We start from the raw sequence: 6,000 nt of genomic DNA, 5'->3' as shown, positions 1-6,000 counted from the left end.
AGAAGCACTGGCAGGGTCCCTGGACCACAGCTGAGCCTTCTGATTTTCAATAAACATACATACAATCATAGCTAAAAGGTTGCCATTACCAATGCCTTTATCTTCAAAAGAAATGGTAAAGCTTTGAGGTTTAGAGTGTCTTCTTCTTCTTCTCTTTTTGTTCATGACGTGGCCAGGTCGTTCTGTTTCAGTCACTTGCTTACCCATTAGTCATCAGAAATAACCACACCCTAACACTATTTCCTGCATCAACAGACCATGAACTTAATAATACATTGGTGATATAAAGTAGCGAAGACCTACATGAAAAGTTTTTTATTTAAATAGTACCGACATTAAATGTTAGTTGCAATTACTACATCTGGAATATTTAACATTAATAAACAATGAAATAGTTCATAATAAGACTTAAGTAAGTAATGTTAATAGTCTCACGTAAGATACAAATTCCTCAAATTAACCACCAAGAACAAAAGAATTAAGAGATTGATTTATATTAGTATTAATTAATTCATATTAATTAATCATGTTGGCCATTCAGGTTTGTTAAACAGGTTTATTTGTTGATATTCAACAACATCACTGTATATGATTTGCTACTTCAATCAAAACAAAATAAATAAAAATAAACAATCTGTGCAGTAAACCTGTTCCCTCAGTAAGTGCTAAGACTGTAGTGATGTCCGTGCAGTATGAATGTTTGAAACAGTACACTGCAAAAATGTATCTCTGATATGCCCCTCGGTCTCTTCTGGGGGGGTCTCTCATTTGCTGTCTAGGAGCCCACTGTGAGTGATCAAATCTAGGCATCTGGGCACATCTATATTTCTGTATTGTGTATAGCTCGTAATAAAAAAGATCATCATTCAGCACAAATATGCCACTTTTAATCTTTATTTTAAACACATACATATATATGTGTATATATTTTTGAGTTAAATCAAATTGTGCAGTGTATGATCAGAGCTTCATACATTTTTAACACGATATTTATTTCTTTTTATTAAATCTTTGCATAATTAATATGCAGCCAGGGGGCGAGAGAGGAAAAAAAAACAAATAAATAAATAAACTTAAAAAAGGTAAAATGAACAATAAAATAAACTGATATAGAGAAATGTCAATAAAATGAAGGAGACAAGAAAGACGATACGTTATAAAACAGATTATCTACACAGGGGCGATTTATGTTCTGTACCCTTAAGGCACAAGAACAGTCACTCACTCGTCCATTACAGTCGTTTTCCAGGTGACCCAGTCGCGCGTGAGAATGTTAGCGCTGCTGCACCCCCCCCTCTCTCTCTCTCTCTCTCTCTCTCTCTCTCTCTCTCTCTCTCTCTCTCTCTCTCTCTCTCTCTCTCTCTCTCTCTCTCTCAGAGGGAGTTTGTGCTGAGCGGCTGGCAGGACGTCTCTTTTTCTCTGCTCTGCTGTGGGTTACTTTTAAATGATTATACAGCTCTTTCCTATTCAAATCTGTGAATATTTCAAGACCTGACCGGAGCTGAGTTCTGCTTAAGATAAGAGGACCTAAGGCGCGAGCAGAGGAGATTACATTTCATTTTACAGCCCACCTTCTGTATACCCCTGTAAAGACAGGGGGGGGATCCTCCACTCGGTAAGATGCTGGATTTATGCTAATGTCTATGGGATTTGTCGAGGGTTCTGTCTTGTTCTCTGTGATCAGTTGTCCTCGAGATTAATGAGCTTTTCACTCCTCGTTGCTCGCTTTCACTGAACTGTTTTTACATTAACTTTAGCTAAAACTAGCTTCTCTCAGTTCTCTCTTGCTGTCTGGACGGTGCACGTGCGCCTTTGCGAGCTTAGCTCTTTTTATTATTACAGTAATATTAAGTTCAAGGTCACTGGTAGTTATAAGCAGCTATAATGTGTTATAAACTCAGCAGTACGAAATATCATATTCATACCATGACAGCTGAAAGTTTGTATGGGCTTCTCTTATGCTGTAGCTGGCAGGGTGGATACAGAGGCAGCCAGCACTCCAGACACACAGAAAAGTGGCTAATTTAGGAATGAATTATGCTTTCATATATTTAATAGCATGATTTCAGAACAGAATACTGCTTAGAAGAATGTTGTTGATTTTCAGCGACCACATGTGAGTGGTTCTTTGTCATGCTCTGTAATAGGCAGGTGTACAAGCAAATGACCACAATTAATTGGTCCAGAATACCTCTTTACCTACATGCTGATTTAGCTTATCTCCTGTTTAGACAAAGAGCTAAATAATGTTTGAAATTTTGTAAAGCAGCGTCACCGTGTCCCATCATAACCGAGGGTCATTCTGTCTCACTTCATGGTTTCTTTTGCATGCCGCTGGCACCAAACAGAGGAACAGCACCTCATTTTCCTTTGGACTCAAAGCAGCCTCTTCACAACTCAGTGGTTTCTGTTTTGCTTGGTGTTCTGGCCTGCAAAGCTTTGTTAGACAGGAGATACATGAGTCTGGAACCTCTGAAATCCCTTTAGGAAATAAACATGACACACGGTTCTGTAAACAGCAAAATTCCCAGTGAATAGACACCAACAGTGCTGAATTTACACCTACAGTCCATGAAGATCCAGCTGCACTCTTAAAAATGAAGGTACCGAAAAAGGGTTCTTTGATGTAGAAGAATCACTGTTGGTTCCTTAAAGTACCTTTCAGTGGGTGGTTCTTTAAAGAAGAATTTTTGCAAATGAGGTTTGTGAGTTTTATGAACCTTTTTAAGATGAAATATTAAGATCAGGTTTGTTTGTTTTGTTCTACACACTTAAAAAGATGTTTTTTCAAGGGGTCTTTAGTAAAGAAAATGGTTAGATATAGAAACATAAACACTCAAAGAACCTTTTGCATGATTAAAAGGTTCTTAGCATCGTGAAAGTGTTCTTCCGATTGATGGAGAATGTGCTGCAGATGCTTCTATATAGCACCTTTTGGGTTCTTCTATTTTTACAAAGTACATGTACATGTTACATTGTAACCGTAATAGATTTTTGTGCTGTATAGAACCCTTTTAGAACCCTTTTTTAAAAAGGTGCAATACTGAATCATCTAGAGCACATTCTCCATCAATCTGAAGAACCATTTCATGATGTAAAGAAACTTTCAATCATGCAAAGCGTTCTTTGAGTGTTAATGGTTCTATATAGAACCATTTTCTTTACTAAAGAACCCTTGAAGAAAATCTTTTTTCAAGAGTGGCCTGTTGATGGTTTTCTTTGAACCATTATTTTCAAGAACCATGTAGGAGTGTGGACAAGAATGAGCGTCTGGTTCAGCATTAGGGGTGAATATCTTTTTTGGTCTCAGTATCATTACCTGTATCTTGACTTTGATATTGATATCTGGATGATACATTTTGATCCGTTGATTTGAATTCCAAACCAAAAGCGGCTGTGACTTCAGGATTGAGTGTGAGGTGCTGGAACTTACACGGAATAAATTGAACATGGAATGTAATCAAAAGAGCACAGAATTCCAGAAGTTAGACAGTCGAGCACCACTCAAAAATTTAGGCCCAACATACTCATTGGCCCACTAGTGCTGATAAGACTTAGGTATTGAATTTGGTATTACATGAAAATGGACATTTCAGTACTCTGTATTGAAGTAATTTGGTCAGTACCATAACAGTATTGGATTTCAATACTGAGCTCTACTCAGCACTGGGGACTTTTCTGTGTATGCAACTCAAAAAAGCTTTGGAGAGGGAAGCAGTGCACAGCAGGACACTTCACCTTCAGCCCTCATCATGAGCAGAAAGGAAATACATCTATTGTTCGAAACCTGGTTAATCATAAACATACTTCATACATCACCTTCTCTGGCCAAATGATTGATGAGTTGTGCCTTGTCTAACTGTTGTTTTCATTCTCCTGTTTAAATATATCTTTGTTATTAGCCTGAAGCTAATTTGTTTGCACGTCTGTCGCTTTTGTCCACGGGACACCAGAAAAAAATGTGTGATGATTCATTGATGAAATAAAAATATGTAAATCTGTACACTGGGAATTCTTCAAACAGTAAGATGCTGGATTTATGCTACATGTATACTATAGTTGTGGGATTTTTCAAGGGCTCAGTAGTCCTCTTGTACCTTGAAGAGTTGAATATGAGAGAGAATAAGAAGAGAAAATAAATTGCCCTACCATACAGTGTAGTTATTAAGCTAGTGCCAGGATACTGTCTTAAAATGTCATAAGGCTTTGGCATTATACATACACAAAAAAGAGACAGCACACATGTTTGAAAGACAAGTGAATGCCAGCTGTTTTGCTGCATGTGCTGTGGAAAGTGACAGGTTTTCTGTGTGGGCTCTCTAATTTCAGTGTTATTTAGGATGTGCCCACCAACTTCCAAATTGTTACTATTCTTACAAGTTGACCAATTATTTGTGATAAAATTGCTAATGTCTGTATTTACTGCTTTTGCTTTTGCTTCCTCCACCTGAGAACTTAACTGCAGTGGAAACCAATTTGTAGTAACATTTTACTGCTCATGGGCATCAGCAAAGGTTTATGGATAAGGGGGCTGAGCATGTATTAGGGGAGTCTGGGGGCATGTTCCCCAGGAGATTTTTTTAATGGCCCCAAAATGCCTGTTCATTGTAAATTTTTAAAGTAGCAACAGACAAAAAATGGATATTTGGTGAAGTTGGCACACAAGAGAGCTGTCTCTGTAGTTTGTATTAAGCACAGAACTAGTGTGACTTAAACCCTGTGTCTGTCCACTTACAACAGGTACAGATCAAGCAAAGGTACTGAAGTCAAGCAATGCTCTCTCCTCTCTCTAAGATGAGCTGCAGTGTTCTAAATATATTATTCAAATAAACAGACTATAGATCAGTTCAGTCTCAGTACAATCAGAAAGACTGGTTTTGCTGTGTAAGCATGTCAGAGTGACAAATATTGTATTTTTTCAGTTAAGTGCAGGTAAATTGAGTATTAATTTTAATTGAAAGCCTAATTATGTCTCTCTCTCGCTTTCTTCTTGATCACTCACTTCCACCAGATCTACGCCTTAAGTCCTGTCAGTTTCCTTTAGCTTCTTTCTCTCCCTCTCCTCACCTGTGTTTAGTAATACATTATTTTTATTAATCTCAGATTTACAAGAACTGAAGGAAATAATAAAAGATCAATAATTTTTTTTTCTAGCCGGAATGTTTTTCAAGAGCCACCTCTTAATTTCCATCTACAGGTTGAGGAATTAAGGAATGTAAATAGTGTTGATCATAGTGTTATGATCAACACTACAAAACCTTTCCAGTGGCATTATTTATACTGTAAACAACAAATACTGGTGTTGCTGTTTCCAAATACTGGAGAGAAATATAAAAACAAAGAATATAAAGAGCTGTCAATAATGTTATTTCTATCTCTTTCACTCGTTTCTTCAGAACTTAAAACAGCTGGCTTGTCAGCTAGCTGTTAGCGTACATTCAAACTAGCAGGCAACAAAGGTGTCCAGTTAAAGGTGTTAATTTTTTTCATATCTTCTGTTGCAACAATGAAAGAAGCCAGTTTTGCAATAAGAATGTATTGTGATGTGTTTACTTTCCATATAGAAACAAGGTAAATTCACATTTTTCCTGCCACCACTGAAAAGGTCTTTTTTTGATCTATATCTTCTCTCCATTGAAACCCACAATGATAAGAGATCTAATGGTTCTAAATGTAAATTGTCACAGTCTTGTAAGACAATGCAGCAGACAGCTGCCACAGGAATGTTTTGGTCTAATCTCCTCTATCAAAGGAATAACAAGGCTTAGCCAAACTAAGAATGGCAGCAATAATTCTAGCGAAATTTTCACCTCTGCTGTCAGCAGTCAGTTAGGGCATTTCAGCGGGTTTCACAGCAGCAGATTACACATTAAATTAAATTCATTGTTTGCTTTCCATGATGCAAGCTGTTAAAGAGCCCTTTTTAACTGATCTTTTTCACATGAGGTCCACATATAATGATTGAGGAGTTTTATATATCCAAAACTCTTGTAATTCATT

At 37.2% G+C, this 6,000-nt stretch overlaps 1 protein-coding gene across 1 annotated transcript in view; it reads left to right on the top strand.

Annotated features, from left to right (window-relative positions):
* The first annotated feature begins 1,381 nt into the window (after positions 1-1,381).
* gipr (gastric inhibitory polypeptide receptor) overlaps positions 1,382-6,000 on the top strand; it is a 29,461-nt gene continuing 24,842 nt past the window's right edge. Inside the window, exon 1 of the mRNA XM_036562761.1 lies at positions 1,382-1,615. The gene's annotated coding sequence lies outside the window, so the exon portion shown is untranslated. The remainder of the gene's footprint in view (positions 1,616-6,000) is intronic.

This window comes from Colossoma macropomum, unplaced genomic scaffold (assembly GCF_904425465.1).
Source record: "Colossoma macropomum unplaced genomic scaffold, Colossoma_macropomum, whole genome shotgun sequence".
In the NCBI taxonomy this organism is placed as follows: Eukaryota; Metazoa; Chordata; class Actinopteri; order Characiformes; family Serrasalmidae; genus Colossoma; species Colossoma macropomum.
This window is presented reverse-complemented; position numbering and strand designations above follow the sequence as displayed.